This window comes from Hibiscus syriacus, unplaced genomic scaffold (genome assembly GCF_006381635.1).
Source record: "Hibiscus syriacus cultivar Baekdansim isolate YM2019G1 unplaced genomic scaffold, ASM638163v2 tig00113725_pilon, whole genome shotgun sequence".
Taxonomy (NCBI): Eukaryota; Viridiplantae; Streptophyta; class Magnoliopsida; order Malvales; family Malvaceae; genus Hibiscus; species Hibiscus syriacus.
Window position 1 is genome coordinate 14,858,527 of NW_024063471.1, and position 23,573 is coordinate 14,882,099.

The 23,573-nt window shown below is 31.6% G+C and overlaps 1 pseudogene; it reads right to left on the reverse strand.

The window, feature by feature from the left end:
* Positions 1–2,825: 2,825 nt before the first annotated feature.
* On the reverse strand, positions 2,826–22,521 carry LOC120187697 (annotated as a pseudogene).
* Positions 22,522–23,573: the final 1,052 nt, after the last annotated feature.

Genomic DNA, 23,573 nt, shown 5'->3' on the forward strand with positions numbered 1-23,573 from the left:
TAGACAATAATATATTTAACAAATGAGAAATTTGTGTAGAAGCCAAGCATGCTAGATCTTCCTTTAAAATTGTTTGTAAGAGTAAGACTAAACTGTTAGAACTTATTCATACTAATCTAGCTTACTTTAGAAACTCTGAGAGTAAAGGGAGAGAAAAAATAACAATATTAACTTTGTATATAACTTTTCATGATATAAAAATATATATCATTAGGAACAAAGATTAAGTTGAAAACTTCTTTCTTATTTATAGGGAAAAAGTTGACAATCAGCTCAATATGAGAATAAAACGGGTTGGGTACGATAGAGGTCGTGAATACAAGTATAATTTTCTTAATGAGGTGTATGAGAATAATGTCATAATTCACGAGACTTATGCTCCCTATTTTCCTCAATGTAATGGTGTATTGTAGGAAAATAGATTGTTGTAAAATGAGGCGTCAACACTGATGGGAAAATATTAAACAAAATATTTAAGTAAAGAACCGATCAACTATTTCATGGAGCTAACCACTTCTTTAGAAAGAAAATTTGTTCTGACTTGTCTAATCACTACAATGGATGAACACACTCATGAGGTTCGGATGACTCTACCAATTTCGTACACTCGAAACATGATGTCGACTTGCGGTGGTACTGCTTTTTCTCAACTCAAAACTAACACTCAGAAAGAGGTTTATGAAAACAAAAAATAGTGTTTATAAAGAAAACATTTTCTTAGGGATATTTAAATAAATGAAATTACCCACTATTTATACACTAGATAGTGAAGACAATATTGTCATTTCTAACACATAATTTAAAGCCATTAAAAATAGAATTAAAAGACATTTAGAACTGGGTTACGATTGAGCATGAACAACACTCTACTATTCTATAATTTGAAGAAGTATGCAATCTCTCTCTTTATTCTGGTTTATTGTAAATCACTATGCCTTCCTATAACTTTTAAGATAATTTTTTCAGAACAATTTTTTTTGAATTAATTTTTTGTTCCATGATATTCTGGATTCTTGAGGAATGAGGTGCAAATGATTGGGGATGATGTGGGTCTTAAAAGTGGCAGGTTGTCGGTTCGTTACTAGGGTATTCCCTTGGTTACAAAGAAGCTCGCCATTAAAGATTGTAAGCCTTTAGTGGATAGAATAGAGGCAAGATTTCAAACTTGGGCTGCTCGTCAGTTGTCTTATGCAGGTAAAGTCCAACTTATTCAAACTGTGGTTTTTTGGAGTAGGCAATTGGTTCTTTCGAATGCAAAACATAATTGAATAATCAGTTGTGTGTTCTTTATTTTTAGATGAATAATGATGAGGCTGCGAGGGGAGCGCATGTTAGTTGGAAAACAATTAGTTGCCCCAAGTCGGAGGGGGTTTAGGTCTAAAGGATCTTGATGTGTGAAATAAAGCTTGTGTGGTTATGCTGATTAAAGCAGTCTTGAGGAGGGAAGGATCTTTGTGGATTGCTTGGTTGTATGAGTATGTGATGAGAGGGTTTACTTTTTGGCAGGTTAGTGTTGTGAGTGGGAGTAGCTGGATTTGGAGGTGGATGTTGAAGATGAGGTCGATTGTCGTCTTTAGATTTCTCGGATCCTAGGATCTCGGTTGTAGGGGTTTGGGATGCACTGATGCCTAGGAAGAACAAGGTTGCGTGGCATCGGTTCCATATTTCGAGGCATTTAGTTATCTCTTGGATGGTCATTAAATAGGCTGCCTACAAGGGATAGGCTGATTTCTTTTGGTCTGGTTGTTGATGTTAGTTTTGTTCTTTGTGGGAGCGGGTTGGAGTCAAGGGATCACATTTTCTTTGGATTCCCTTTCTCTAGGTCAGTGTGGGCGGGTGTGTTGCATATTTGTCACTTGTAGCTTGTGGTGAGGTATTGGATTTGGAAACCTAGGTGGGTTGTGAGATGCCTCAAGGGGAGGTCTCTTATGGTTGTTATGGAAATTGTGTGGAACTCCTTGATTTTTTTTTGTGTGGGAAAAGAATTTTCGTATTTTTTAGTACAAGAGTGTACAGGCTGATCATATATTTCGAATTATTATAGTGGCAGTTAGGTGCAAATTGATAGGTCTGTTTGTAGATAGAATGAAGCATTTATCCAAAAAATTGATATTCTAGCTTCGACCATAATATCTTTGCCGAGCCTTATTATAATATTAATAAAAATATTTTTTCCAAAAAATAAGATATATTTAAAAAAAACACACACACATCAAATTGCCATTTTTTATTTTTTCTTTATTTTTCGTTGTTTTAAATTACCTTTTCATTATTTGTTGATTTCTTATTTTCAATTTTTTATATGTTTAATCTTTTTAGAATATTATTATTTTTTGGAGTTTTTAATTTTATTTTTTTTAATTTTATGTTTCATAATACTTAATTATAATTTTCAATAAAAATTCTTATAACTTCTGAACGTTTTTATAACTTTTTTTAATCTTTTTAGCTTTTAGGTTTTCTTTGGTTTTTTTAAATATAATAAACATTTATATCACATAATATGTTCCTAGTGAGTCGTACTAGTTTTTTTAGCAGGTTTGGAATTGGACTAACATGATTAACGATCTGTAACTTCCGTACCAAACTGTAAAAAAAGTACCAAAGTATTTTTTCGGGGACAACTTTGGGTGCTAAATTGGGAATTAACCCGAAAGTTTAAATACTAAAGGTGCTCTCTACTCAAAAATAAAAAAATGACGTGTATCTTATTGCTCCCGCAAACAAAAGGCTTATTGAAAGGGGAAGTGCAATCTTAGGCTTTGATTTCAACTTAAAACCAACGTCAAACAGCTAGTTTGAAAGCTCCGGTTGACAAATTTAAACTACGAAGGTGGGCTCCGATCTGCGGCGTGAAGGGAGAGAAGGCCCTGCTCGACCAGCAATTCTACGCAATCATCGAACATTTCCTCAACAGGCCTGAACTTGAATCCTAAACTTCTTATCTTTGATGTGTTGAATTGATAAGATGGTATATCTAGTTGCACAAACCTTTTCGGGATAGGTAGTGACGGATAACGAGCCGATAACATGGATACCAACTCGTTGTTTCAATCACCATAGAACTGCATATGTATCACCCATTTGCGGCATCGTGCTCGTACACAAGGATGTGACAAAGTGCAACATCAACAATGTGAACATATCCCATCCGCCCATGCCTTTGGAATTACTCGGTTCCCCCAATTGGTATGGAACAATACCTTTCGTTAATCGATCTTGATTGTTGAGCATTATAAGAAATGTTCGGTTTCGGTACCTTTGAGCAAGGCGAGGACATCGGAGGCAGTGGAACATAAATCAGGCGGCACACTCAGTCCGATGACGAAGGTAGGAAGGACGGTTACCAGATCTATGTTGTTATCGTTGCAGAACTTCCATGTTGCCTTCTCTGCTAGCGTTTTTGCTAAAACATACCAAACCTTTGAAATGCAGCCCATTTCCATGTTTAGGATGAGAGTAGCTATAGACTTAAAATGTTACCTGCAATTTGATAGGAGCTTTATTTAGTTATTATTTTATCTTTAAATTGTTCCTTATTTGTTAGTTTTTGTGGTTGATTTATTCGTTTTGATTTATTTTCTGTACAGGACAATAGATTCTGAAAATTACACTTAAATGATAGAATTATGCAGTTTTTTTATTTTCGGAATCAAGGTCAGATTAGTGGGCATGACTCCGGGCATGACGCATCTGACGAGGCGATGAGTAAGCACATTCCAGAAGGTTCAGTCAGTGCTTCTAGAAGGACGAATGAGTCTTTCGCATTTCTAAAATTTGAATCCAAGTCAAACTCATGTTTTTAGGATTTTAGTTTAAATATTTTTAAGAATTATATTATATTTTATCTTATCCTTCTTTTTAGTATTCTAGTTTAAATAGTTTAAGAACTATCATTAGGAATTATCTTTTATTTTTAGAAATTATATTTTCCTTGTTTATAGGATTTTTTGAAGTCTATAAATACCTTTTTAGGGTAAGCCTAGAAACACATTCATAAATCATTCTTCTTCTTTATCTGGTTTTTAAAAAAGTTTTCTTTTCGTTTTCAAAATTTTTCTTTGTTTTATTTTTATTTTTATTTTCAAAGATGCTAAGTATGATTGTCATACTTAGCTAATTTCTCTATAGCGAAGGGCTGAAGCGATGACTCAATCCTTATTTTGAGGATTGAAAAGCACTAAAATAACTTAAAGTTATTTTCTCAATTTTCTGGAGGAATATGATTGGTAACCGACCTATCTTTTTAAAATTAAAATGTGTTTTAATCAAAAAGAGCTCATTTATTTGAAAATTGTTCTGATTTATAGTTGGGAGGAAGAGTCGGCTGGTAGCAAATTTGACTTCCTATGAACACATTTAGCGGTAGTCCACTAAGGGAAATTGAGATTGGGCTCGATTCTCATTGAGGCAACACAGTTCGAGTCGAGTTTTTTCAAATCTATAAAACAGGTTGGTGCTGACGACAATAGTCGTAGTTAGTCTCATTAAATGACTGATATCCAAAAATAGACTTTGGGTTATCGGTTCACAAGAGAGAAAAACAAGTTACAAAGGTTGGGCTCTGCAGACTGTAACTGGCAAATAATCGAAGCAAAAACTTATTCCAATGATCAACTGGAATTAAAGGAAAAAGCTTAAGCCCAAGGCTAATTTCACTATAAGTTTTTTTTATCTTAATTACTTTAAATTTAATTAATTATTTTATCTTTATCTTTTATTTCCTTATCTTTTATTTATTTATTTATTTATTTTATCTTTATCTTTATCTTTTATTTTATTCTATTTTTTTATTTTAAAAACAATTTTTAAACCCCTATTTAATCTCATCCAAAACTCTACCTTGTCTCATCCTTATCTAAATCAGAAAGTTCACTTCATCAGAAACACCAGAGTCCTTGTGGAGCGACCATGCTTCCCTACTCTAATCTCTCTCTCTTTATTTATTATTAAGAAAGTAAAACAACACCTGTCAAAATTGTCACTTTTGTTGAGGACTTCGGCTAAAGTAATTGATAAAGTTGTTTCTTTTTTATTTATGACCTGAAGTAATCTAGGTGATTTGGTAGAATTTGATCCATAAATTGAAGAACGAGCCAGACGAATTCATGCAAAAATGCTTCGAGAAAAAGAAGAAAATGATAACAGGAATAATTGGAGCAATCAGATCCAGAATTAAATCTGGAAAGATCATCTTCCTTCAATACAAACGAAGAATCGATAACCGAAGATACACTATGCATAGACAACACACCAGAACCAATGGAAGATCAAACAATTTGCCAGTTAGCTGCAGAACCTGCCATACAACAACCTCTCTGCACCACTTTTCCTCAAGGCACGACGTTGTTTACTCTAAAAACGGACCTTATTCATTTTCTTTCTATATTTCATGGGCTTCCCAGTTAGAGTCCACACACACATCTCACAGAGTTTCATATAGTTTGTTCAAGCATGAAATCTCAAGGAGTATCTGAAGAACAAATAAAACTACGAGCTTTCCCTTTTTCTTTATATGGTTTAGCAAAAAAGTAGTTATTTTATTTACCTCCCAATCCCATAACTACTTGGGCTGATTTAACTAAGATTTTTCTTGATAGGTTTTTCCTAATAGCTAAAGCAAGTGAATCAAGGAGAAGTATTTTGGGAATAAGACAAAAATATGGAGAATCACTTTACGATTACTGGGACCGATGTAAAAAGCTTTGTGCAATCTGTCCACAACACAAATTATCCGAGAAAACACTCCTCCTGTATTTCTATGAAGGACTGCTTCCAATGGAGATGAAAACTATAGACGCTGCTAGTGGAGGAACTCTTGTAAACAAAACACTTGCTGCAACAAGGGAATTAATTTTGACAATGGCTGCCAACTTTCACCAGTTTGACACTTCAAGTGAATCCAGTCGACGGGTTCACGAAATAAGTACTATTTCCTTAGAAAACAAAAACGATAAATTAAATTATGTAGTTAATTCTTTGGTTGCATGAAAAATTGGATCAGCAAGAGTATGTGGAATATACACAATGCCAAATCATTCGACAGACTGTTGTCCAATGCTACAGGAGGAAGTTAACGCATAACTAAATGATGTACGAGACTTTTCGGGACCTCTCCAGTGACCCTATAACCCATACTTCAATAATTTTAATCCGAGATGGAGAGACCATCCAAATCTAAGATATGGACAAAACCTAAGTCCTAATCAAGCATATCAATCAAGGCTACCTCTACCATCTCATGAACCCTAAAGTCCTCTTTGGAATATATCATTGAGAGTTTGGTTATTTCTCAAGAAAAATCCAGAATCGTACTGAGGCTCATTTACAAGAAATAGATAAGCAAATTAGTCAACTAGCTCAGGCCATGGGACGCTTGGAATCACAAGGTAAGCTTCTATCACATACCGAGGTGAACCCACGGGAAAATGTTAGCGCCATCACCCTCCGAAACGATACAATTTTCAACAACCAGTCCCAGATGATGTTGACGCAAATCCAAAAAGGAATGAAGAAAATTCAAAATACCAAATAAAAGAAGAAGCAGTTGGCGCAGATCCCCTAAGAAAGAGGGGATTGACTCAAATCCCAAAGACAAAAGAAAGAAGTTTCAAATCCTGATCCGACACCATCACCCTATGAAACTCTGCCACCTTTTTCTTCCAGATTGGTAAAAAGAGACAAACAAGCTAAAGAGAATGAAATCTTGGAAGTATTCCGAAAGGTTGAAATCAATATACCCCTCCTTGACGTAATCTGAAAAATACAAAGGTATACTAGATTTCTTAAAGACCTCTGTACCACGAAAAGAAAGCTTACCAGAATAGAAAAGGTGAAATTGGGAGAGCATGTTTCAGTTGTTTTCCAATAAAAGCTTCCACCAAAGTTAAAAGATCAATATATGTTTTCTATACCTTGCAAAACTGGTAAAGTTGGAATTAAACGTGCAATGTGCGATTTAGGAGCTTCTATAAATATTATGCCTTTATATGTGTACAAATTACTTTCTAATGAGCCTTTGAAGGATACAAGAGTAACAATACAACTGGCAGATTGATCGATAATTTATCCCGAATGACTCTTGGAAGATAAATGAGCTTATATTTCTGGAAGATTTCTATATCATTGACATGGAAAACGACTGAACAAATACTTGTTCAGAAATACTTTTGGACCGTTCCTTCCTTATCACAACAAAGACGAAAATCGATGTAAGAAGTGGAATTGTTACAATGGAGTTTGACGGTGAGATCGTAAAATTTGATGTATACAAAACAATGCGACATCTAGATAAAGTTGGTAATATTAATTTTGTTTATATTATTGAGCCTCCCATTAATGATTATATGGAATCTAATTTTACTGATAATCTATGTAGGGAATTGGAGGAATTTGAAAATGAAATCAGAGAGCTCGATAAAATATTTTCGGTTAATTCTGATTCATGCTTTACTCCCTCAAATCCTAAAATGCTACATTCTGTTCTGCAACCTCCTCAAATCGATTTGTAGCAGTTCTCAGAAAACTTGAAGAATGCATTTTTGGGAAAAAGAGATACTTTACCCGTTATTATTTCAGACAAGATGAAAAGGATTCGAAGAAAAGCATATGAGAAAGCCAAAATCTACAAGAAAAAAATAAAAGAAGTATATGATCATAGAATTTCTTATAAGAAAGTTCTTGGATGAAAAAATGTATGAAGTGGAAAAAGTATTTCTCGAAGAAATTGAGTTAGAGGAGCCTATAATCTAAAATACAGGTCGCCGAGCTAACGACGTTAAACAAAAACGCTTGATGGAAGGCAACCCATTTCGTTTTATTTCATTTTATTTTAGTTTTATTTTTAGCACACTTTATTTCATTTAAATTTATTTCATTCCATTTTATGTTTATTTTATCAAATTCTTATTTTATTTTATTTTTCTCCGAACATATTTAAATTTCAATCGAATATATAGCTATAGGAGCAATGTTTCATATTTGGAGAAAGGATGTGGTGCAGGTTAACATAACTCAGCCCCATATGGTGCACGATATCAACTCTCAAATACAATTTTGTTATACTTTGCCGCCAACTCACATTTTGGGAGAATTTAATTTTTCTTTCAAAACTTTAGCAGATCCCACCTTACCATCTTTTTCACCTTAAACCAATCTCCTTCTTTTTAAACTTCTCATGGTCCCACTTATCCTTTTATCATATCTATATAATACTTTTAATAATTTAACAATCCCAATTCTTCCACACTTTGACTGGCCAAACTTCCAAATTATTTCAACTTCTTTTTTTTTCGTTTCCTTCCTATTTTTACTCACCATGGACCATACCTATCAGTATCTTTTTTTCAAATAATTAAAACTCAAACCCATCCCCAATCCTAACTCTTTCACCTTATCACTTATCACTTATTATTTAACTTTAATTCTTTAATTTTCTAATCATTAATTTGACATTTTTAACTCCTTTTCAAATTTTCCCCTTTTTTGTTCTATATACCTACGTGAATTAAAAGCCAACCCCCCAAACTCTCTTTGCCCAGCCGCACAATACCACCCCTTCCTTTCCCTCTCTTTTTTTTTCCTTAACCAGTCGATTCACTCTAACCCACTGCCCACACCGCCGGACGCCGCTTTCCTTGCGATGGTTATTGTAGCTCGTCCCCTGCCTCCTTGCACTGCTGAGTTCTCCCCTTTCCTCACAGTGGTGCGAACGCGAGACCAAACAAGCCTTCACTGTCGCATCACACCTCCTCTGTCGTTCCTTCACAATCGCCATTTATGGCTCCGACAACCATTAAACTAGGGGAGTAATTATGTTCCCTCTCTTATTCTTTTCTATTCATAATGGAACAATATGGTTTAAAAGAGGGGAGACAATTTGCTATCAAAAATTTTCACTCACTTTCTTGATTGGTTGGAATTGAGTAGTTCTCATATTGATGTGTTAATCTTTAGTTTTTATTCTTGAAATTCACTTTATACTCTTGCTTCCTTTTGGATCGTGACCATGTTTTGATGAAACTTAATTTGCATAATGGTTATTGGCATAACTGGTAATTTTCTGCTAAGTATTGATATTTCATGCATTTATTAATGAATATGAACTTGACTTGGTACATATAAGCCTTTTCTTGTGAGAATTGAATCTAACGAGCATACATTTTCTTTCTTGCTCATTGTTTGACTGAGTGTGTCGGACTAATTATGATATTCTAGAACTTGTAATCTTACAACATATCGAGACTACATATTGGGCATAATGTTTTAATGTGATAGGGACACCTAGGATAAACCTACTTTTTCCAAAAGATACCCATTTATATATCCACTAGTGAACCACTTTTTGAGCCTTTTTCCTTTTTCTTTGTTTTAAACCACATAATTAAACCCAAGTCTTTATTTTTATCATTCTTTTTTGCCCTATTCAAGATGAGTAGATTAGTTTTTTACATTGGTATATGTTCTTTATTTTATTATTTTATTATTTCATTATTTTTGTCATATTTCTATTTGCAAAAAATGGTTCAAACAGTAATACAATGCAGAAAACACCAAGAGAAAACATCAAGAGAAAACACAAAACAAAAAAGCAAAAAAAGAGTGAAAATGAAATAAAAAAAAGATTGAAAAAAAGATGTTTATGTTCATTTTTTATATGTTTATATTTTTAATTTAATTTTATTTTGTTTTAGGAATATTTTGTAAATCTATTGTCTTCGTACTTAAACCGGCATCATGGCCTTTCCCCTACCCTAGCCTAAGCCCCATTACACCTTGATTTAAAGACCCCTTGATTATTGAATTATGTTCACTTTTAGTAGTGGATACTTGATTAGATTCTAAGCCTATGGTAATATCTTGATTAGTTTTGGTTTGAGCGATTTCATTTTACCCTAAATAGTTTTAGCGGATATGTGTGAATCTTTGTGAGGTATTGAGTTATGTTTCATTAAAGTTGGTAAATAAATTAGGATATCTTTCTTGCTTAAAATTTTTCTTAGTTATGTCTTTACTTGATTATACCTTGAATTCGACAATTGTCATGGACTTAGTTCGATTGGAAGTTTGATGAATAAATTTAAATTCAAGATGACATCTTGTGATTTTGATATGTTAATTGAGGAATGCTTGAGGACTAACATTGAAAAAGTGTAAAAATTTGATAGGTTCTTTATTTAGTTATTATTTTATCTTTAAATTACTCCTTAGTTGTTAAATTTTGTGGTTGATTTATTCGTTTTGATTAATTTTCTATACAGGACACTAGATTATGGAAATTGCAATTAAATGACAGAATTATGCAGTTTTTTATTTTTGGAATCAAGGCAAGATTAGTGGGCATAACTCTGGGCATGACGCATCTGACGAGGCGATGAGTCAACACAATCCAGAAGGTCCAGTCAGCACTTCTAGAAGGACGAATGAGTCTTTCTAATTTCTAAAATTCGAATCCAACTCAAACTCATGGTTTTAGGATTTTAGTTTAAATATTTTAAGAATTATATTTTATCTTATCCTTGTTTTAGTATTTTAGTTTAAATAGTTTAAGAACTATCATTAGGAATTATTTTTATTTTTAGGAATTATATTTTCTTTGTTTTTAGGATTTTTGAAGGCTATAAATACACTCTCAGGGTAAGCCGAAAAACACATTCAGAAATCATTATTATTCTTTCTCTGGTTTTTAATAAAAGTTTTTCCTTTTTTCAAATTTTTTTTATTTTTATTTTTATTTTCAAAGATGCTAAGTATGATTGACATACTTAGCTAATTTCTCCATTGCCAAGGGCTGAAGCGATGACTCAATCCTTATTGTGAGGATTGAAAAGCACTAAAATAACTTCGAGTTATTTTCTAGAGGAATAAGATTGGTAATCGACCTATCTTTTTAAAATCAAAACACTTTTTAATCAAAAAGAGCTCATTGATTCGGAAGTTGTTCTGATTTATAGTTGGGAGGAAGAGTCAGCTGGTAGCAAATTTAACTTCCTGTGAACACACTTAGCAACGGTTCGCTAAGGGATATTGAGATCAGACTCGATTGTCATTGAGACAACATAGTCCAAGTCGGGTTTTTCCAGATCTATAAAACAGGTTGGTGCTAGCGACGATAGTCGTAGTTAATCTCATTAAAGGATTGATATCCAAAAATAGATTTTGGTTTATCGGTTCACAAGAGAGAAAAACAAGTTACAGGGGATGTGTAACACCCATAACCCGTATAATTATACCTATACAAATTATATATGTCACCCGATTTTCTAAAACCATTTCCATTTCAAAAGTGATTTAAAATTTATTTATAGGAATGGTAACTGATATTATAAAAATATCATATCATATCCATTTATCACATACTATTTAAAATATAAATTAATATGGATTTATGAAGTTTAGTTAAACCATTACAAACCAGTTGCAAATAATTTAACAGAGCAACTAAGACATTAATAATTACATGCCACTAACAAAGTCAAAATTCTATCATAGGATGTCTTACTGATATTGTAGTGTATTTCTAGATGCTCGGAGTTCCTTGTACTCTTTACTCTATTCTTGGCTTTTTACCTACGCGTGAAAATCATCACACACTAAGTATAAACTTAGTGAGGCAAATAAAACAATAAACATTGCAATACAATTCATGCATGAATTTCAATGTCAATTTCAAAATGCCATAAAATCATGTTACCAACATAACCAATATTTTACAATGATATAAAATTTCTTATCATTTATCCTATAAGCTCGTAAGCTTATTCTACCAATATACTTACCATTTATTGCATAAGCTCGTATGCTTATTTCACCAATATACTTATCATTTATTCCATAAGCTCGTAAGCTTATTTTACCAATATACTTGCCATTATTCCATAAGCTCGTAAGCTTATTTGCATGGTTACCATTTATTAACCAATAAACCATATACCATAAACAATAGCCCATAGCCCAATATAAAACCCTGAGGACCTTGGGTATTAGAGTAATATTTGCATCGTAGTGCTACAGATAAGGTCGTTCCCACCATATACACCGAAGTTTATTACACATAAGGTCGTGCCCACCATATACACCGAAGTGTATTATAAACCTGCAGCTGCTATACTCTATGGCATGCCAACTATACCCTGTCCCTCAATAACTTACTTGGGCATATAGTCTATTTTATTTGATCCATCCATGGAAAAGTATATTATCATAATTTAACATTGGCAGTTCATACCCTAAATAACATTCATGATAAAATATCACATTTTCATGATCAATGCATTATAATTTCATACTATGACATATCAATGTCATGTCAATTTATAAAAAAATGACATAATATCATGCTGATATAAGCAAGGTCGACATATCACAAGTCTTCCTGATGATGTATAAAACATCAATGTATAATTTCATGCATGTATTGCACTCACCTTGACACTTTATATATCCAATATATGTGCCTCAGTATGTTCCACAATAAACCCTTTTTATATTTGACTTGCTTCAATCGCAAATCAATCACAATCTATATAAATCACAAATTCATAATGATACATATGTTAGTATTTTACTAACATAAACAAATCCCAAAATAACTCCATAATATACTTGAAACTCATTTTATATCAAAATACTTAACACTTAATAATTCCTTTTAACATTGGAACTAACTTTTCCAATTTACTCAAAATGGTCCTTCACCATTTTATCACTTAGGTTCTTAATATCAAAAATTCTAGCATTGAAATTATTACCATTCAAATGCTTTTACAAAATCATAATTACATTTAAGTACCCCAACTATGCAAACGATGTACTTAAATCACTAATCTTTTCAAACTTCCAAAATAGTCATATTTCACGTCTAAACACTCATTTCAATTCCAAAACAACAATTTCCAGTATAGTACATCAACTATTAGACAATTATACAACCATTCCCAACTTTTTCCAAAATTATGAATTGGTCCCTCAACTTTTTGAAAATTAAAAAATGGTCCCCAAATTTTCTATGGTCTATAAAATACTTCCTATATCATTTCCATACCTTATATAATTTTTCCATAATTTTTCTCATCCTTTAAAACCAAAGACTAATGGTTTAAAGATCAAAAACTAGGTTTTCCATGATTTTGCTCGATTTTGATTTGATTCAAGCATGAAATCAACTTTAAATCAACCTTATAACATATCTATAATCAAATCCCTTATCAATTCTCATCAGAACACAAAGTTCTACAAAGTTATTCTTTGGGCGAATTTTTAAAAATTATTCTAAGAAGATTGAACATGTTATAACTATCAATCAAGCTTGAAAATGAATCTACAACGTCAAAAACATCAAGATTCATCATCAATTTCATGATCCTTATATGAACACAAACCCTTAGATTTGAAATTTTTGAAATCCAGCAAGATTAGAAAGCAATATTGGTACCAAATGATAGCGTTTTTCGCGTAGATCACTTTCCTATTTCACGACATAATTCCAATTCCAAAGGAATTAGCTCAAAAATTGAAAATAAAATATTTTTTTACCTTGGAAGCTTTCTCACGTGAAGATGATGGAGAAGATGAACATTGGCATGATATTTTTGATTGATATCATGCTTATCATCCTTTAAAAATATTATTTAAATCATTAACTTGAGAAAATACCAATATACCCTTAATATAACTTCATAATTACCATAAAACCAATATACTTATCCTTATCATCATTCAAATCATATCACCTAAACCTTGTCTTCATCCATAAGTCAAATATGAACAAATTATATCTTAGTTTACCGATTTACCCTTGCAACTTTCTAAAATTTGCAATTTAGTCACTTTAATCAAACAATTCAAATTAAACATGGAATTAAACCATTAAATATTATTTTCCAACATTTTAAAAATGTGAAAAAAAATATTTTTATTTACTTATTTTCGTGACCCATATGTAATTTTTAAAATTACATTTTGTTCCCTTAATTTTTCAAAGTTTATACTTTGGTCACCAAACTTTAACAAATTTATAATTTGGTCACTAAATAAATCCATTTACGAAATAACATTATTTTGGGAAAATTACCAGTTAATTCCTTAAACTTTTCCTAATTTTCTAGTTTGAACATCAAACTTTCAAAATTTGCATTTTGGTCATTATTTAAATTTTTTGGGTATTACAATTCTCCCCTCAAATAAAATTTGTCCTCGAATTTTAAAATTTCTATGAAAACCCTAACTTCCTTTTTATACGGATTGACATAATTTAGGGTTACACGGATTGGTAAGACGTGCCCTCGCATTATGCGAAAACCTCTTCTGGTCTTGCCAACTTCTTCAATTTCGATTTTTCCTCCTTAATTTGAGGATTTTCTGAAGATCATGCTAATCATTAGATTTGGAAGCTATTTAATCAAAATATTCAATCTGATATGAAAAGGTATGGATATTATTTCTTCATATCATCCTCTCTTTCTCAAGTAACGTCCTCGACATTATGATTTTGCTAAATCACTTTGACTAGAGGAATTGTCATGCTACATAGTTCTTTGATTTCTCGAGCTAATATCCGAATTGATTCTTCTTAATAAGTCAAATCTGGTCGGATCTCAATTTCCTCTGATGCAATGGCATGTGAAAGATCCAATCGATACTTTCTAAGCATTGACACATGAAAAACATTGTGAACTTTGTTCAACTCTAGATCTCAATTACCTCCAGAGTTAATGTTAACTGATAAGCCATCATTCTAACTCTTTTTAATATCTCATAAGGTCCAATGAATCTTAGATTTAGTTTCCCTTTGCGTTTTGAGTGCAAAATCTTTTTCCAAGGCAATATTTTAAGAAAAACTTTATCACCTTCATGAAATTCAATTTCTTTTCGTTTCAACTCTGCATAAGACTTTTGCCGATCAAATGTCATTTTGAGATTATCATGAATTATATATACTTTATCCTCAACCTCTTTAAATAAATCTGAGCCAACAAGATTTCAATCTTTTAACTCGAACCCATTCAATGGTGTTCAACATTTTCTTCCATATAAAGCATCATATCGAGCCATCTTGATGCTCAATTGATAACTGTTATTGTAGGAATATTCTACTAAAAACAAATACTTTTCTTTTTCCATGATTCCTTGGAATCAATCACACATGCACTCAACATATCTTCTAATATCTGAATAGTACTTTCTGACTTACCATCTGTCTGTGGATGAAACGTCGTACTGGAATTCAATCAATTACCTAAAACTTTATGCAAAGATTTCCAAAATCTTAAAGTGAACTTTGAATCCCTGTTAGATATAATGGATATTGGCATTCCATGTAGCCGAACTATCTCTTTGATATATAACGCTGCATATTTATCCAATGCATAGTCCATTCACATCAGAATGAGATGTGTCGATTTAGTTAATCGGTCACTATCACCCAGATGGAATCCTTTTTATTTGATGTCAAAGGTAGTCTAGTAACAAAATCCATAGTGACTCTTTACTATTTCAACTCTGGAATAGATATCAGTTGCAACAATTCTGAGAGCACTTGATTCTCAGCTTTTACTTGTTGACATGTCAAACATGTAGCAACAACTCAATAATGTTTCTTTTCATACCTGGCCACGAAAATGACTTTTTACATCTTGATACATTTTGTTTCCACCTGGATGCATATTCAGTGGACTATAATGTACTTCAAAAAGAATATCTTTCTTTAACTCATCATCATGAGGAATACAAATTCTTCTTGATAAAATAGACACTCATCAGAGTTGACTTCAAAGTCTTTAGTCTCATATATTTATTTTTCCACCAGTGAAATATATATTTTTAATCATCTCTCATTTTTTTCTCTTTTTCTTTTCTTTTTCTATTTGTTTTTTTCTTCGTTTTCTTTTTCTTCTTTCTTTTTCAGTTTTTTTATATTTTTTTAGCTCTTATGTCATCTATCGAGACAACATGACTAAGAAAATCAACTTCTGATAGCCAAAACTCACACCTTAACAGTTTGACATATAACTTTTTATCCTTAAGTATCTCAAGTACAATACGAAGATATGCATCATGCTCTATCTTTGTATTCGAGTATACCATAATGTTATCAATACAGACAACCTCATATTAATCCAAGTAAAATTGAAATACTTGGTTCATCAAATCCATGAATGTTGTCAGAGCATTTGTCAAACCAAACGGCATTACTTCGAACTCATAGTTTGAAAACTATCTTTAGAACATCTTCCTTAAGCTAATCAAACAAGTCATCAATCCTCGGAAGATGATACTTGTTCTTGATAGTTACTTTGTTTAACTATCGATAATCTATGCATAATCGCATATATCCCTTTTTTTAATAAACAACACTGGTTCACCCCAAGGTGAAATATTCGATCTAATGCATCCTCAATCTAGCAGTTCTTGCAATTGGTTCTTTATTCTCTTAACTCAATTACAACCATTCGATACGAACCCATAGATACATGATTAATACCTTGATAACCATTAATATTGAATTCCACCTCTCAATCTAGAGGTAATCCAAATAATAAATCTAAAAAGACATATGGAAATTCCTGACTTATGGAAATATATTATGATCTTATTTCAGATACTTGAGTATCTATCACCTTAGCTACAAAAGCTATACATCCTTTTTACATCATCTTAATCATAACCATTGTTGATATCACATTAGTGATGATTTTACTTTTTTATCAATCACTGATTTTTTTTTCTCTGCATGTTTCTAAATTAATCGCTTCTTGCGACCATTAACCCAACCTTAATATAGAAACAACCAACTCATGATCAAAATGATCTTAAACTCGTTAATGATAATCCCATCGATTCATCAGGAACATAAGCTCTTGAATCTTTATCGAACATTTACTATTTGTTTGACTAACACTTATATCATAACACATAGGTCTTCCGCCATAATATCACTTGATATCAAGTAGAATTGAATATCTCTACTTTATAATTCCTTAATTCATTCTTAAGGAAATTTGTATAACTTTTCCAAATCCAAAGATAATATTTTCGAACAGTTGAAACATTTTTAATATCAAATGAAAGTCTCAATGTTCATATCATTCAATAAGAAAACTTGATAAATTTGTAGCAATAACTTCATAGTCGCACTATCAAGCAAATTTACTATTTTTCCTCTCACTACGAACCTGGAACTTTTCAAGTTCTTGAGATCCATCTTAATCTAAATAATAATTCATTACAACATGGAATGATTAAACAATCCATTTTCACAAATTTACTTTCGCAGGGTAACTCTATCAAGTTTTATGGATTTGATATATATTCTCAATCAAACTCATAATCATTTGATTCACTAGTAACTCAGCTTTCTGTAAACTTTTAGCAAAAATCATATTTACCGCTTATTTATTTCCTCTTACTCAAATCAACAATGCTTTAAACAATTTAATGCTTAGCTTAAATATTTCTCAATTATTTAAGCTTACCTGGAGAAACCTCAAAATCATCACTAGATTCAGAAATCTCCTCTGGATCCTCATCCGATTTGACTTTTCTTGTAAGTCGTTCAAACTTTTTAATTGATTCTTCCAATTCAGAAACTTCATTGAAAGCCGGGGTATTTCTTCCACAATATGAGGAAAATCCCTAACAACACTCACCCTTTTAAGGCGTGTTACAGCAGTCATCTCAGGTTCCTTTTTGTTGACTTCAATCTCGAATTTCTTTTCAACATTATCAACTTTCTAACCTTTGTCCTTAATTTCTGACATTTGAACATAGTCAGAATCATCATACATTAGTAAAGAGTAACTTTACTCCTAATAAGCATCATCACAGTATATATACAACTATTAGTAACTTTTGGCATCCTAGTGGCATGTATACACTTTTTAACTCTAAACAACCTCGGTTTAGTCCTAGAATCGGCTAAACCTATAGCTCTTATACCAATAAATGTAACACCCATAACCCGTATAATTATACCTATACAGATTATAGATGTCACCCGATTTTCTAAAACCATTTCCATTTCAAAAGTGATTTAAAATTTATTTATAGGAATGGTAACTAATATTATAAAAATAGCATATCATATCCATTTATCACATACTATTTAAAATGTATATTAATATGGATTTAAGCCATCCATATTAAATCAGAGTAAAGCAGTTTAGTTAAACCATTACAAACCAGTTGCAAAATAATTTAACAGAGCAACTAAGACATTAATAATTACGTGCCACTAACAAAGTCAACATTTCATCACAGGATGTCTTACTGATATTGTAGTGTATTTCTGGATGCTCGGAGTTCCTTGTACTCTTTACTCTATTCTTGGCTTTTTACCTACGCATGAAAATCATCACACGCTAAGTATAAACTTAGTGAGGCAATTAAAACAATAAACAGTGCAATACAATTCATGCATGAATTCCAATGTCAATTTCAAAATGCCATAAAATCATGTTACCAACATATCCAATATTTTACAATGATAAAAAATGATATAAAATTTCTTATCATTTATCCCATAAGCTCGTAAGCTTATTCTACCAATATACTTTCCATTTATTCCATAAGCTCGTATGCTTATTTTACCAATATGCTTGCCATTATTCCATAAGCTCGTAAGCTTATTTGCATGGTTATCATTTATTAACCAATAAACTATAAATCATATACCATAAACAATAGCCCATATCCCAATATAAAACCCTGAGAACCCTGGGTATTTGAGTAATATTTGCACTGTAGTGCTACACATAAGGTCGTGCCCACCATATACACCGAAGTGTATTACACATAAGGTCGTGCCCACCATATACACCAAAGTGTATTACACATAAGGTCATGCCCACCATATACACCGAAGTGTATTACACATAAGGTTGTGCCCACCATATATACAGAAGTGTATTATAAACCTACAACTGCTATACTTCATGGCATGCCAACTATACCCTGTCCCTCAATAACTTACTTGGGCATATAGTATATTTTATTTGATCCATCCATGGCAAAGTATATTATCATAATTTAACATTGGCAGTTCATACCCGAAATAAAATTCATGGTAAAATATCACATTTTCATGATCAATGCATTATAATTTCATACTATGACATATCAATGACATGTCAATTTATAAAAAAAATGACATAATATCTTGCTGATATAAACAAGGTCGACTTATCAAAAGTCTTCCTGATGACGTATAAAACATCAATGTATAATTTCATGCATGTATTGCACTCACCTTGACACTTTATATATCCAATATATGTGCCTCGCTATGTTCCACAATAAACCCTTTTTATATTTGACTTGCTTCAATAGCAAATCAATCACAATCTGTATAAATCACAAATTCATAATGATACATATGTTAGTATTTTACTAACATAAACATATCCCAAAATAACTCCATAATATACTTGAAACTCATTTTGTATCAAAATACTTAATACTTAATAATTCCTTTTAACATTGGAACCAACTTTTCCAATTTACTCAAAATGGTCCTTCACCATTTTATCACTTAGGTTTTTAATATCAAAAATTCCAGCATTAAAATTATTACCATTCAAATGCTTTTACAAAAGCATAATTACATTTAAGTTCCTCAACTATGCAAACGTTGTACTTAAATCACTAATCTTTTCAAACTTCCAAAATAGTCATATTTCACGTTTAAACACTCATTTCAATTCCAAAACAATAGTTTCCAGTATAGTACATCAACTATTAGACAATTATACAACCATTCCCAACTTTTTCCAAAATTATAAATTGGTCCCTCAACTTTTTGAAAATTACAAAATGGTCCCGAATTTTCTAAGGCCTGTAAAATACTTTCTATATCATTTCCATACCTTATATAATTTTTTCATAATTTTTCTCATCCTTTAAGACCAAAGCCTAATGGTTTAAAGATCAAAAACTAGGTTTTCCATGATTTTGCTCTATTTTGATTTAATTCAAGCATGAAATCAACTTTAAATCAACCTTATAACATATCTATAATCAAATCCCTTATCAATTCTTATCAGAACAAAAAGTTCTACAAAGTTATTCTTTTGGCTGAATTTTAAAAAATTATTCTAAGAAGATTGAACATGTTATAACTATCAATCAAGCTTGAAAATGAATCTACAACCTCAAAAACATCAAGATTCATCATCAGTTTCATGATCCCTTATATGAACACAAACCCTTAGATTTGATATCTTTGAAATCCAGCAAGATTAGAAAGCAATCTTGGTACCAAATGATAGCATTTTTCGCGTAGATCACTTTCTTATTTCACGACATAACTCCAATTCCAAAGGAATTAGCTCAAAAATTGAAAATAAAATATTTTCTTACCTTGGAAGCTTTCTCACGTGAAGATGCTTGAGAAGATGAACAATTGCATGATATTTTTTATTGATGTCATGCTTACAATCCTTTAAAAATATTATTTAAATCATTAACTTAAGAAAATACCAATATACCCTTAATATAACTTCATAATTACCATAAAACCAATATACTTATCCTTATCATCATTCAAATCATATCACCTGAACCTTATCTTCATCCATAAGTCAAATATGAACAAAAAATATCTTAGTTTACCGATTTGCCCTTGCAATTTTCTAAAAATTACAATTCAGTCACTTTAATCAAACAATTCAAATTAAACATGGAATTAAACCATTAAATATTATTTTCCAACATTTTAAAAATGTGAAAATAATATTTTTATTTACTTATTTTCGTGACCCATATGTAACTTTTTAAAATTATATTTTGGTCCCTAAACTTTTCAAAGTTTATACTTTGGTCACCAAACTTTAACAAATTTATAATTTGGTCACTAAATAAATCCATTTATGAAATAACATTACTTTTGGGAAAATTTGCATTTTGATCATTATATAAATTTTTTGGGTACTACAAGTTGGGTCCCGTAGACTGTAATCGGCAAATAACCGAAGCAAAAACATCTTCTGAGGATAAAGTTGAATTTGAGGCAAAAGCTGAAGCCCAAGGTTAATTTCACTGTAAGTTTCTCTTTATCTTAATTACTTTAAATTTAAATATTTATTTATTTTATCGTTATCTTTTATTTTTATCATTATATTTTATTTAATTTATTTATTTTATCTTTATCTTTTATTTGATTATAATCTTTTATTTTAAAAACAATTTTTAAACCCCCTATTTAATCTCATCCAAAAATCTATCTTATCTCATCCTTATCTAAATCAGAAATTTCACTTCATTGGAGACATCAAGATCCCTGTGGATCGACCTTGCTTTCCAACAATACTCTCTCTCTCTTTATTTATTATTTATTAATAAACTGAAATTATTTTGACAGTATAACGACACTAGTCACAAATATATGGTTAAGTTACCTGCAAAGTCTCGCAGAGTTGAATGGAGCTCCAAGAAGACTCATCAAGTGGTATTTTGAATTCAAAATCATCTCTAGCTCTTACAGTTGAAGAAGATGATGTGAGAACCACGCGCCTCAGATAAGGGTTCTTCTTATATGAGCGTAGCACGTTCACTGTGCCCTTCACAGCCGGTTCCAGGATTTCCGTCTGATGACAACGGTGAGAAACAGGAAAACAAAATCCTTCAAGGTTTTACATTTCCTTTATACCAATTTAGTTGACAAAAAGCTATTTGTTAAATTGATACTGATACGGGACGCTAATTTCCAAAATTACACGGTACGATTTGATGAGGGTAATATAAGTAAATTTAAAATTTCTAACTATTACAAAATCACATATTTTACTCATATTTTGCTTGTACTATATTCGTTAAAACAAAAATATTTTGAGTTTCCAATTCCAATTTAAGTTTTTCAAGATGCATCAAAATATAACTGAAAAACTATTAAGATATCACAACCCAAAAATATTCTATTCGCATACAAAAATTCATCGTAAATCAGGTGATATTTAAGGATTAGAAATCGATTTTAATTTCTTATTTAAAATTATTTTCTAAATATTTTCTTAAACTAAATCTAAAAATAATTTTTAATACACGCCTGAAAATCAAAGGATCTCGTGAGAAATCTCTCCAACATGCTCAATTAGTTCTGGTCTATCACTTCAATATGGAACATCCCGATAGGTGTCCAAATTGTGCCTATTCTATACCCATGTCAGAGACGTATCGGATAGTTGTAATAACATTAAGTTGACGTATTCGAGCAACATAGAAAAAAGCTATTGTTTCATTGAAAATCAGAAACGGAAGAAAAGAAGATGCCTTGGGATCAAATGAAGGTTTAATGACGGGGGAAGCAGTGTGGAAGACGCCCTCGCACCCCATGATCGCATTGTTGAAGCTGTCGTCATCCATCAGATCGGACCTCACCAATTGGAGTCTCAACAGATGCGCTAATTTCTTCTCATTTGCTGCCCCTCATGCCCATTATAACCACACAATTTAATGAAGACGCTTAACCAATCATGAAGCCAAGTAGCCTGAAGCACCTGTCACGCAAACTTTGCCTTTCACCTCATCCATTTCCACTCCCCCTGAATTTTGATGGACTGGCTGCTTTTTATATGTGCACCAATGCACAGCATGCATGAATGTTTTGTCTCGATAGGTGAGAGTTGAGGAAGAAGAAGGTAAGCCACTTGATGCTTGTGAGTTTAGCTAGCGTAGATATTGATACAAAATTATAATTAATATGTAGTTTACATTAAAGTATAATTTTATTGGTTAGAAATTTCTTATTGACTAAATTTATTTGATAAATAAATAATAGCTTCTCTTGGATACAGTAAATGGCAGCAATACTAGTCCCAAAACTGGATGTTTAGTACCCTCTCAATTGGTACACATTACACACCTATTGGCATCTCTCCCCATGAAGGACAGTATATAGCTGTTGTAGTATAGGTAAGATAAGAAAATATATTTGAGTAAATTCAGTGACCGAATTTGGTGACAGCATTTAGAGGTCAACTTAAAACTTAACAAAATTAGAGATTTAAATTAAAATTTTTAAAAATTATGAATTGTTCAATTTTCATTTTTAAAAAAAAATTAAAGTCTAACTAAAAATTTTAAATGCTTTTTTTTAATTAATTAGGAAGAAAATTAACTTCTTACTTTAATTATGATAAAATCAGATTCTGACTTGAAAGATAAAATAAGAACACTCAAATAAAATATAACAAATGTAAACGAGTTGGTACAAATTGAATCAATCATGGCACATGACATAGATCCAACATGATATTTTCTTGTCAATTTGATGAGAGGAAACTTGTGGTAGAAAATCAAAATGTTTATAAATGAAGGGACAGTTGAATGATCGGGTTTGGCCCTATATTCATTTCTTGATGAACAAAACCCTCCACCATGTTTGTGGCCCTTCACATTGATTAGTTGCTAGGTTTATATGCATATATTGCAATTACGTCATGTAAGATTTTTTATTTTATTTTAGTTTTACATCAATTTAAAGTTATTGGATGAAAAGATATAATATTTTTTCTATTCATTCACTAGTTGATCTAATGAGATGAGGAACTAAGTACCTTAAGCAAGATCAGGGTTCAAATCCT